The following is a 12,254-nucleotide window of genomic DNA, read 5'->3' as shown; positions in this document are numbered from 1 at the left end:
GTGATAAAAGAGGATTAATATTAGAAATTATAAGTCCAAAGAAGCATGTTTTCAATCAAAGCACATAATTAGGAAGGCAAATGTAAAACCATGCAAATAGTATGAATAAGTGGGTAAAGAGTTGATAAAAACCACTCAAATGAGCACAAGATAAACCATAAAATAGAGGTTTATCAATGTTCATTTAGCTAAAAAAGTAATCATACGCATAAAAGAAGGGACGTTCTCCTTGCGTCAGAGAAGGAAAACAAACCATCTCATCAGGGTCAGGCGCTACCAACTTGTAGTTTTTCTCCTGCTCTCTACTAATAAAAATCCTATGATGCCTCCTAAGCTGCACACAGTACTCAGAATCAACCACGAAAACATAAATCAAAACAAGGGAGTCCAGCCAGTCGGACATGCCATCCGGGACCTTGGTAGATATCTCAACAATATTTTTACGAGAAGACATGGGTCAACTAGTCCTACAGTGAGAAAAAGGAAAATTAGGTTACTAATCAAACAGCTCGGACAAAATAGGAGACATCTTGGACAAGTATGGAGATAACTCGGAAAATAGCATACGAATATTAAAAGACTCAGAAACATCAGTAAAAGGAAACCCCAGGACTCACACCAAGGTCCAGGGGCATCCTTTGGAGGCAATAACGAAGTAAGGATTCAGGAAAAAATCTTGTAATCTAAGCCCTAAAAACACAAAAGATCAATCCTTCTCTGACAAAGAAGATCCATGCAAAATAGCAAACATCAAGCATGCAGAAATCATCAAAAAGATGCAACCTTTTTTCAAGATTCACAGTCCATTACTCCAAGATACAAATAGAAGAATAACTACGCATAAAGAAATCAATTAAAAGGGGCAGAAACAAGCAACAAATCGAATAAACCCTCTAGGCGCGCATTACAGGCACAACAATGCAGAAAAGATTCAAACTTTCCAAATCCAAACAAAGATCAAAACTTTTTCATCCCCAAACAAACACAAGCAATAAAAAGAACGGCGTGAAATGTAAAAGAGAGAGAAGACGAAAAACTATCCTGCGGTGGTGAGGAGATGATAAACCCTCAAAGATCGAAGCAACGATGAAACCACACTAAACAATCGCTTTCCGAGCAAAGAAAGAAGGAAGCGCGAAGAATGGAAAGATTTGAGAACAAAAGAACGAAGCGTCAGTAAGGAGTTTGAGAGAAAATTAAAAGAAGAAACTGAAGTAAATCTTTGAAAATTCAAAATGAGAAAGGGAAGCAAAGGAAACGGCAAAATGGGAGTTAATGAGTCTTTAAAACTTCACACGTTTCCAAGAAAAGCGCAACGTGTGCTGCAATTAAAAAGGAAACGCTCCGCATTCAAGTCACTAAATAGGAGTTCTACAACGAGATCAACATAAAATGCTCGAGCTCAGCTTCTCCAAAAGAGATCGAAGTCTAAAAAGATCTGACTTCAAAAGGAAGACCACACTCAAGTAGGGGCACTGTTCATGTCCTGGGTCTAGCTACACGACCCGGACTGATTGACGACAAGTCAACCGACCTCTTCAGGTCAGGATTACTCGACCTCCTCTCAAGGAGATCGGCCAAATTGCTACAAAGGCCCAAGAAAGGCCCAAACGAAGGAACATAGCCCAATTTAAAGGCAGCCAAAGCCTGGAAGGATAAGGGCAGTTTCCCTTAAAGATAAGATGACTTCACTCAAAGATAAGATAAGATAACTAACTCATCTTATCAAGAAGGTCACTCCATACTACTATAAATACACTGGAGCACCCAGGTATAACTCCTACTCTGATTCTACTAAAAACCTGCTTAAAGCCCATGCTAACTTAAGCATCGGAGTCTCTTGCAGGTACCACCACCCTCTGGTGACCAAGGATCCGCAGCATCTCTAGCTCCCCCAGATCCCACAAGTCGGACACGACAGCTCCGACTACCACCGCAGATATCATCCGAGATCGACCTTCAGTTTCAGGTAACCCTCAGAATAGACACCAAACTTAAAATTTTCAGATAAAAAAGACACTTACTTTTTCGAAAATTGAAAGAACAAACACCAAAAGACACCAAACTTCAAAATTTTAAGATCAAAACAAGAAAAGAAACAAGAACAACTTGAATACCAAAAAAGAACACTAAGAACAAATTTGAAAATTCAAAGGAAATAAAGAACACACAAAGGACACCAAGAATTGACACTAGACTCAAACAAGACACTATTTTTGAAAATTTTAGAGAAAAGAACCAAGAAAGTTCGAAACTTTTACCAAGAATAAGAACAAAAACTCAAACAAAAGACAAAGATTAATAAGGAAAAGAAAAGGTCTTGAAATTTTTTTTCGAAAAACGGAAATAAAAGACTCAAAACAAAATTAAAAAGTACCTAATCTAAGTAACAAGATAATCTGATAGTTTGTCAAATCTGAACAATCCCTGGCAATGGTGCCAAAAACTTAGTGCACAAAACTGGTTCTGCAGAATTCGCACAGATAGACCGGCAAGTATACTGGGTCATCCAAGTAATACCTCAAGTGAGTGAGGGTCGATCCCACGGAGATTGTTGGTTTAAGCAAGTAGTGGATAGCTTGCGGACCTTAGTTAAGCGGATAGAAATTATAGTTTGTCACGAAAATCATATAAAATAGATAAATGGAACGTTACTGGATAGATGAAAAATCAATGATGATAGAACGATTGAGGTTTCAAAGATACTTTGTCTTTCCGGATTAACTTTTCTTATTGTGTTCTTCAATAACCTTTTGATTTCTTCAATGGCAGCCGAAAGTGATTAACTCATGTCCTCTCATCAAGTTAACCTCCTCTACTGCAGTAATCCACCATGTTGAAGTGAATCATGTCCTCTCATCAAGCCACCTCTAGGTTTCTCACTGTAGCAAAAGATGAAGCTCTAAGCAATCAACTCCCCTTTACGATTCTAGTCAAGGTGCCACAGACAAGGCAGATCTTCCGGATCAAAAAGTGATGCTTCTCTGACTCTAGCCTTAATGCCATAGAAACCTCACACACCCATAATCAACGGGATTATATGTCACATATCCAAAGTTGCTCAGATGCTCTATTGGAATCCACAATGCATTCTCTAGCTTTAGTTCAACACTATCCGGGTCAAGAATTGCACGGAACCCATGTAGAATAAGGGTGATTGTCACGGGTCACCCTCAATTCATAAGATGAAGAACGAGGTTGCATAAGAGAATAGAATCAGACATATTGAATGAAAACAGTAATATTGTTTATCCATGAAACTCAGCAGAGCTTCTAACCTTAACCTTAGGAGGTTTGTGACTCATACTGTACAAAAGTAGTAAATTATTCGAATGGGCAAAGGTCTAAAAGTCTTTAATAATGGTGATCTTTTTTATATTTATACTAGTCTAGTAACTAAGGATTACAGAAAATAAGATAAACTAGTCTTGTAGTACAAAAATCCACTTCTGGGGCCCACTTGGTGAGTGTTGGGGCTGAGATTGAGTGTTTCCCACGAGCTAGTACCCCTTAGGGGTGTTGAACGCTTGCTAGGGACTCCCTTTTGGGCGGTGGACGCCGGCTGCTCCTCTGTGGGCGCTGGACGCTAGGAATTGAGCTGGTGGCTGGCGTTAAACACCAGTTTTAGGCCTTTATTTCCGAAGCAAAGTATGGACTACTATATTTCTGGAAAGCCCTGTATGTTAGCTTTCCATAGTCGTTGTGAGCGCGCCATTTGGACTTCTGTAGCTCCAGAAAAGCTCCTTCGAGTGCACGAAGGTTAGATCTAACAGCATCTGCAGTGCTTTCTCCGTCTCTAAATCAGACTTCTGCTCAAGCTCTTCAATTTCAGCCAGAAAATACCTGAAATCACCATAAAATACACAAACTCAAAGTAGAATCCAAAAATGTGAATTTTGCACTAAAACCTATGAAAACATAATAAAACTTAAACAAAACATAATGAAGACTATATGAAAACAATGCTAAAAAGCGTATAAAATATCCGCTCATCAATAAATTATAAAAGTTTATTCTTATAAAAAGAAATAATAATAATAATAATTCATGATAGTATTTTGTTGGAGATACACACTTATCTCCAACAATCTTCCACTTGCACTAGAGCAAATGAAAGATTGGATCTAGGGCATACATGTATTTCCAACAAAATCTCCCACTTGCACTAGAGCCAATCAGTCATATATTTCAATCCCAATTCCCACATGTGCTTATCAAACTCTTTTGAAACTGAGTGCCTTAGTGAATGGGTCTGCTGCATTATCCCTCCCAGCAACCTTTTGAATCTCAACGTCTCCATGTTCAACGATCTCTCTTATCAAATGATACCTTCTCAAGATATGCTTAGATTTTTTATGTGATCTTGGCTCTTTTGCTTGTGTAATGGCTCCATTATTGTCGCACAGTAATGGAAGTGATTCCTTAATTAAAGGCACCACCCTAAGCTCATTTATGAACTTCTTCATCCAAACAGCTTCTTTAGCAGCCTCACTTGCTGCTATATACTCAGCTTCAGTCGTTGAATCAGCTACAGTAGCTTGTTTGGAACTTTTCCAACTTACTGCACCACCATTTAAGGTGAAAACATAACGTGAAGTAGATTTGCTATCATCTTTGTCTGAGGCAAAACTTGCATCAGTGAATCCTTTTGGTAAAAGTTCAAAATCTCCATAGATGAGGAATTGGTCTTTGGTTCTTCTTAAATATTTAAGAATGGATTTAACCACCTTCCAATGTTCCTCACCGGGATTCGCCTGATATCGACTGGCTATACCTAGCGCATATGCGACATTAGGATGTGTACATGTCATGGTATACACGATAGATCCCACTACACTAGCATATGGTATTCTACTCATGCGTACTCTCTCTTCAAGAGTTTTAGGACAATCCTTTCTGCTGAGAGTAATTCCAGTGCCTATTGGTAAATAGCCCTTTTTGGAATTTTCCATGTTATACCTGTTTAATATGGTATCAATGTACATAGACTGTGAGAGTCTGAGCAACCTTTTAGATCTATCTCTATAGATCTTTATTCCTAAAATATAGGTTGCTTCTCCCAAATCTTTTATGGAGAATTGTTGAGATAGCCAAGTTTTGGTATTTTGCAAAGCTGGTACATTATTTCCTATTAGTAATATGTCATCAACATGGAGTACTAAGAAAATGACTGTAGTTCCACTAAACTTTTTTGTAGATGCAAGGATCCTCTTCACACCGGACAAAATCGAACTTTTTGATCGTCTTATTAAAATAAATGTTCCAACTTCTAGAAGCTTGATTTAGCCCAAAAATGGCACATTGCAGCTTACGAACTTTGTTATGATCAGACTGGAGTGTGAAACCTTTAGGTTATGTCATGTACACTTCCTCTTTGAGTTCTCCATTAAGAAAAGCTTTTTTCACATCCATTTGCCATATTTCATAATCATAGTAAGCTGCTATAGCAAAAAGAATCCGAATAGATTTTAACAATGCCACAGGAGAAAATATTTCTTCATAATCTATTCCCTCCTTTTGACGGTATCCCTTGGCAACTAGACGGGCTTTATAGGTCTCTACATTACCATTTGCTTCAATCTTTTTCTTGTAAACCCATTTACAACCAATAGGTTCTATATCCTTTGAGGGTTTCAACCAAAGTCTAAACATTGTTGATCCTCATAGATTCTATTTCGGATTCCATGGCACTCTGCCATTTAGACTTTCGAAACTTTGCAGTGCCTCTTCATAAGTTTTAGGATCATTATCGTTATAATCGATCCTATTTTTTACATCATCTTGCACCATTAATTTTAGCCTCAATGGTGGACGATGTTCTCTTGTAGACCGTCAAAGAGGTAGTTCTTGTACCAAATTTGGAGGTTGCTGAACCGGTTCCAAAGGTAGTTCAAGAATAAGTCATTAACCTCTCTTTGAACTACTAATGGTTCGTTATCCTCAACTCTTGAAGATGATAAATTTGGTGTTAGTTTGAGTACATCCAAAATTGGTTGCTCAACTTGAATTTCATATTCTTGAGCTTGTACTACTTCATTAGTTTTTTGAGCTTCATCAAGTTCTATTTCTTCACCTTGTCTTCCTTCACAAAGAAATTTCTTTTTTAAAAAGGTTCCACCTCTTTCCACAAACACTTTGTGATCAGAAGGGTGATAGAAATAATAACCTATTATTTTTTTAAGGTAACCAATGAATCTACATTTATTGGACCTAGCATCAAGTTTATTACTTTGCAATTTCTTAACATATGCTGGACATCCCCAAAATCTAATGTGTTTGAGATTTGGTTTTCGTCCTTTCCATATCTCATATGGTGTTGAATAAACTGCTTTAGTGGGTACTTCATTTATCAAATATGCCGTTGTTTCTAAAGCAAAGCCCCATAAATTCAATGAAAGATCAGTAAAATCCATCATGGATCGAACCATATCTAATAAAGTTTGATTTTTCCTTTCTGAAACACCATTATATTGTGGAGTACCAGGAGGTGTCCATTGAGAAAGAATCCCATTCTTCTTTAAGTACTCAAGAAAATTATCATTTAGATATTCTCCCCCTCTATCAGATCTAAGCACCTTAATGCTTTTACCTATTTGGTATTCAACTTCATTGCAAAAAAATTTTGAACAATTCAAAAGACTCAGATTTGTGTTTCATAAGATACACAAATCCATATCTAGACATATCGTTAGTGAAAGTGATAAAATAAGAATATCCTCCTTTGGCTTGAATTTTCATGGGTCCACAAACATTTGTATGTATTAGTCCCAATAATTCTGTAGCTCTGTCTCCATGTCCCATAAATGGAGTTTTGGTCATTTTTCCTTTGAGGCAGGATTCACAAGTTACATATGATTCATAATCATATTTGTTAAGGTAACCTTCTTTATATAACATAGAAATCCTTTTTTCTCCTATATGACTAAGTCTACAATGACAAAGATATGATTCATTTACTTGATTATTCCTGTCTCTTTTGAGAGTAGAAACATGCATGACATAATTACCATTTATATCAGGAAGAATATAAATGTCATATTGGAGATAGCCATTTACGTATAAGTCATCACCATAATAAGTAGAACAAATGCCATTTTTAACATTAAAATAAAAACCACATTTATCCAACATAGAAATAGAAATAACATTTGCAACAAAATTAGGAACATAATGACAATTCTCCAATACTAATTAATGTCTTGCCTGTAGGCATTGCTAAAGAAATAGATCCTATAGCTACAGCAGCAACATTTGCTCTGATACCACTGAAGGATTACATGTGTTCATAACATGCAGCGGAAGTAATAAAGTAATCCTATTGATCTATTTTGTGCTTAAAATTTTATTTCAATAAGATGGGTCAGATGCCAATACCTGAGTACCTCAGTGAATAAAACTTTCTCCTTCGATAGTACGAAGGTACTATGTATGTAACACCCTACCACACAGAACTTTACACCTAGGATGTAAAAATAGAGGTGGCGAGGCGCTACGACCTCTAAAAATAAAAATTTTATATATAATATAGTGAAAAGGTTTATAACTATGAGCCTTTGAAGAAAGGGATAAAACAAAACCGTTAAATTGAAAGCATAATGCTCACGAAGCGATAAAGCAGACAGCGCAAGATAGAACAAGCTAAGGAGTTAATATACCAAGAGTTCCAAAATACATGTAACAAAACTCAAGACTCGGCTCGCGAAGATAAACCGGCCCAAGCGAGTAAGTGTAAATACATATATAGATATATAGGAAAACCCAAAAGAAAACCCAAAATATAGAGTGACAAAACCTAAATCTCCAAAATCATCTCTAAGAGGAATTAATACAACATATACATAATAGGTGGAGATCATAAGTATCTAAACAAATACAGAAAACCAAAATAAACCCAAAGGGTAAAGATCTTCGCCACATCAGAAGCTTCCTGCATGCTTCAGTGAGGTGTCACCTGTCATGCATCTGAAAATCATAAAATCCACATGGGTGAGAATCGGAGGTTCTCAGCATGGTAGCAGTGCCCACATATCTAACATATAATGTCCTAGGAAAGCCAAAGGCAATCCTAGAACTTCCAACAGATAATTAAAGCTTAAAACAAAACTAAACTGTGAAATTAAAACAGGCAACTAGCTAAGGGTCTTCAGAACTATCTAAAACTCCCCTTTCCAACTCCTCCGAACCTCCCAACCACCAGCGGAACCAGATGCAACAAACACAGTTATTACAAACAGAGCAATTACAAATAGAATTGAAATATAGCAGATAATCAAGTAGCATTTAATTATGCAATCACTTAGGTAATCCAAACAAGACATATAAATGCATATGATACATGCCTGTCCTAGTGGCTGATGAGTCTCATCTATCGGTTATAGACCCAACCCGACAAATCCTGGTAGCTAACCATTGGACGGTCACTTTTTCATTGATGAGTCCATATTTGACGATATAATTTGCTTTGATTTGAGTGGATTTTATCATAGAAACCCACATTTATTCATCCAAATAGCATGCTTTTGTGCTTTCTCTCTAGATTGTGTCCAAATGTGAAAACATGCATTTTTGTGCTTAAATTAGTTATTTTAATCCTACTTTTATGCCATTCGATGCCAAGACATGTTTGATGAGTGATTTTAGGTCCTAGAGGCAAGTTTGGCAAGGCAAAAGTGGAAGGAAGCATGTACAAAGGGAGAAAGCATGAAGAAAACAAAGGAGAAGCACACATTGTAGTGTGCGTGCGCACAACCAGCTGTGCATACGCACAAAAGCCACAAAACCATGTGTGCGTATGCACGACAACCTGTGCGTACGCACAAGAAAAAAGTCAGCATGTGTGCGTACGCACACATCTGTGCGCCCGCACACGTCCCAATACGTGACTAACTTAATGGAAATCGCTGAGGGCGATTTCTGGGCCTCCAGAGCCCAATTTTTGGACCTTCTGAAGCTGATTCTTCCTACATTAGACAAGTCCTCACTCCATGTTAAGGGGAGAGCAATTAGGGTTTAGTTTAGCATAATGTAGTTCATTTTTTAGAGAGAGAAACTCCCCCTTCTCTCTAGAAATTAGGGTTCTTAGTTTACTTTCCTTGTAATTTTCCTTTTTGATTCTTGTTTTACTCTAGTTTCTTCTACCTTTCCTTGTTCTATTGTCTTAATTTCCTTAGTTTATCTTGTCATTTTCTCCATTTTTTCCACTTTTATGTATTTTGCACTTTTACTTCTTTAATTTACATTTAATGCAATTTTATGTTTCATGTCATTTATTGCTTTATTGAGTTGCTACCTTTATTTTTCTTGCTTGGTAGTTGTAGCATTTATTATTTCTTGTCATTTTATCATGCTTCCTTTCTATGCCTACCAAGTGTTTGATAAATTATTTGGTAGGATTTTAGCCTAATTTTCTACACTCTTGGATGGGAAATTGTGTGGTTTGGGTGAACTTGAGTGGTGGATGTGTATTCTACATTGTGTGAGGGTTGTTAATTAATTTGGTTTCCCTTGACTCTAAGTGACCCCTTAGTGTTGACTTAGGACCTAGGGATTGAGATTAATTATGTCTAGTTGACTTATCCTCGATGTAGGGTTAACTAATTGGGATTAATCCACACACAATTACCATGTTTGTGGTCCACAACTAGGATAGCAAGTCCTAATTACCCAAGTCTCACCAAGAGACCTTCTTAGTATTTAAATTCCCTTTACGTTGCTTTTACTTGCTTTGACTTTTAATTCCTTACATGTCAAGTTACCTTCTTGCTATTTACATTTCATCCCTTGCCATTTACATTTCTTGCAATCTTTTCCATTAATCCCCCTTGTTCCCTCATAGCCAATGATAAGTACTTCATTTGCAACTCCTAGGAAAGAACGACCCGGGAGTTAAATACTCTCGGTTATAATTTGTTTTGTACTGTGACATCCTTTAGATTGATATTTGATTTGGAAACTAATTGTTGATCTAGACTATACTTACAACGAAGAGATTTTATTTTTTGAGAAACATCTAGATCGACGATAAATTCTTATTATCAACTTTGGCGCCGTTGCCGGGGAGTTGCAATGGTGTTGTTGTTGTTGGCTATTGTACATATTGTGAATAGTGTGAAAAGCTTCATTTTAGTTGATTGTACATATGTTGCTTGCTTTTGGTTGATGTAAATATTTTAATATGTGAATATGTGAATATGTGAATAGCTCGTTTTGATTGATTGCTTGTTTTTGCTAGTTTTAGGAGTTCGTTTTATTTGTTCTTATTGCCTTTGATTTTCATTTTATTTTTATCCTATGAATTCTCACCCATTGCATTGTGAGTTTTGTTGCTATTGTGTATAGGAATTGGGAATTTCAGTTGCTTGTTACCTAGAAGGAATGGATGGAATTCACAACAAGATTTGGTACACGAGCTTGGGGATCTCAATTGCCTTGGAGGATACAAGCTTGGGTGGATTTTCAAGGAAGTTTGATGAGAGCTCTCTATAAGTCCAACTTAAGGACATTAAACCAAAGTGCTAGGTGAGAGACACCCCACCATAGTAACATTGTTCTTACCCTTTTTCTTGTATATAATTTTGGTTTATTGCATTTTTTGCTTATTTTGGTTTGCTTAGGATTAGTTTAATTTTGAGTTTAGTAGATAAATTTGAATGAGGGTCATGAAATTTTGGATGTTTGAATGTTTTTGGAGTTGAGCTTCCATTGAACTAAGGCTTGGTACCTTAGAATTTTGAAAAAAAAAATTTGTGAAACAGGGCATCTGTGCGTGCGAACCATGCTGTGTGTATGCACAAAACTACATTTTTTGCCACCTGTGTAGCCGCACAAGCTTGTGCATCTTCACACTCCTTGACATGCCCTTTGGTCGCATCGCCAGCACAGCCCGTGCGTGCGCGCTGCCTTTTTTTTCTTGACCTGTGCGCGCGCACCGAGCTATGCGTCCGCACGCGTTTCCCTTCTTATGTTATCTGTGCGGGCGCACAGCCGTGTGTGTCCGCACACAAATTGATAGCTCCTCTGGTGGGAGCGTTGGCAAAGCTTGTGCGCCTGCATCCCCCCCCCCTTTCGCTCTGTGCGTGGGCATGGACCTGTGTGCATATACCCTTGTGCGCATACACACTTCTTACTCCCTCTTCTGCCAGGAGCGCTCGCATAGAGTGTGCGAGTGCACACCTTTCTTTTCCCTCATAGTGTGCGTACGCACACGTGTCTGTGCGTACGCACGCCCCTGTTTTCTCACTTTTATGCTTCTTTTCTCCTATTCATTCTCTTTACTTCTTTCTTTTCTTTTCCTCTCTCTTCTCCCCCTTTCACCCTATTTTATGCTTGTTCATGTCTGTTTTGTTTGCATTTTATTCTCATTTTAGTAATTTTGTTAGTTTTGTTTTACTTGATTGTTAAGTGAATAAATTGCAAGTGTTTCTTAATTTTGATAGGGTAGCATCTTGCTTGAAACTTACACCAATACCCTTATACTTTGCCTTAACTTACCAAGTACCTAGTGGGTTTGGCTACTCATATTTTGATTGTACCACTAGGACAAACTATATAAGTGCATTGGATCAAGTGATTTGAGTTGAATTACTTGTTCATCATGATTTGCATATCAAATTCACCACATGTCCGGTACTTGTTCCTTGTTAATGCTTTGCATTTGTTTGAGTGACCTAACTTGATTTTTATCAAGCTTATCACTTTTTGTAACAAGTACCTTTCCATGTGACTTTTTCATTATGTTTCATGATGAATAAGAAGTTTCCGTTCATTAATGGATTGGTTGTTGTTTATTGTGTTATTTTATACCAATTTTGCGCTTTCACTTACACAATTTCAATAACCAATATCAATTACTCGAATCACTTTTGTGGTCACCTAGGTTTGCTTGTGCCTTAAGTTTTGCTTATTCTTTAATTGCAACCTAGGCTACCTGATTGAGGAACGTGATCTTTCTTTTGCTTATGTGGTTACCGTTTTACCCGGTCAATGTGTGTGTTCTGAACCGTGCACACTTAGAGTACACATATTGCCCCTCATCATACCACACCACTATGCAAAATTTCTCAATTAGATGCTTATTTACTCTCTCATTTACTTTTGTGCTACTTGCCTTATGATTCTTAGTTATACTTTATTCATTCTTTTTTAGGATGAGACGTGAAGGCAAGGAGATGAGAGAGGAGAAGACGCCGAGGATGGAGATGCCAAGAATGCTTTGTACTTGGTGATTTTCGCACAACCCAAGCCCCCGCATCCGC

The sequence above is a fragment of the Arachis hypogaea genome, chromosome 18 (assembly GCF_003086295.3).
Source record: "Arachis hypogaea cultivar Tifrunner chromosome 18, arahy.Tifrunner.gnm2.J5K5, whole genome shotgun sequence".
Lineage (NCBI taxonomy): Eukaryota > Viridiplantae > Streptophyta > Magnoliopsida > Fabales > Fabaceae > Arachis > Arachis hypogaea.
The sequence above is the reverse complement of the archived record's forward strand: the minus strand, read 5'-3'. Positions refer to the sequence as shown.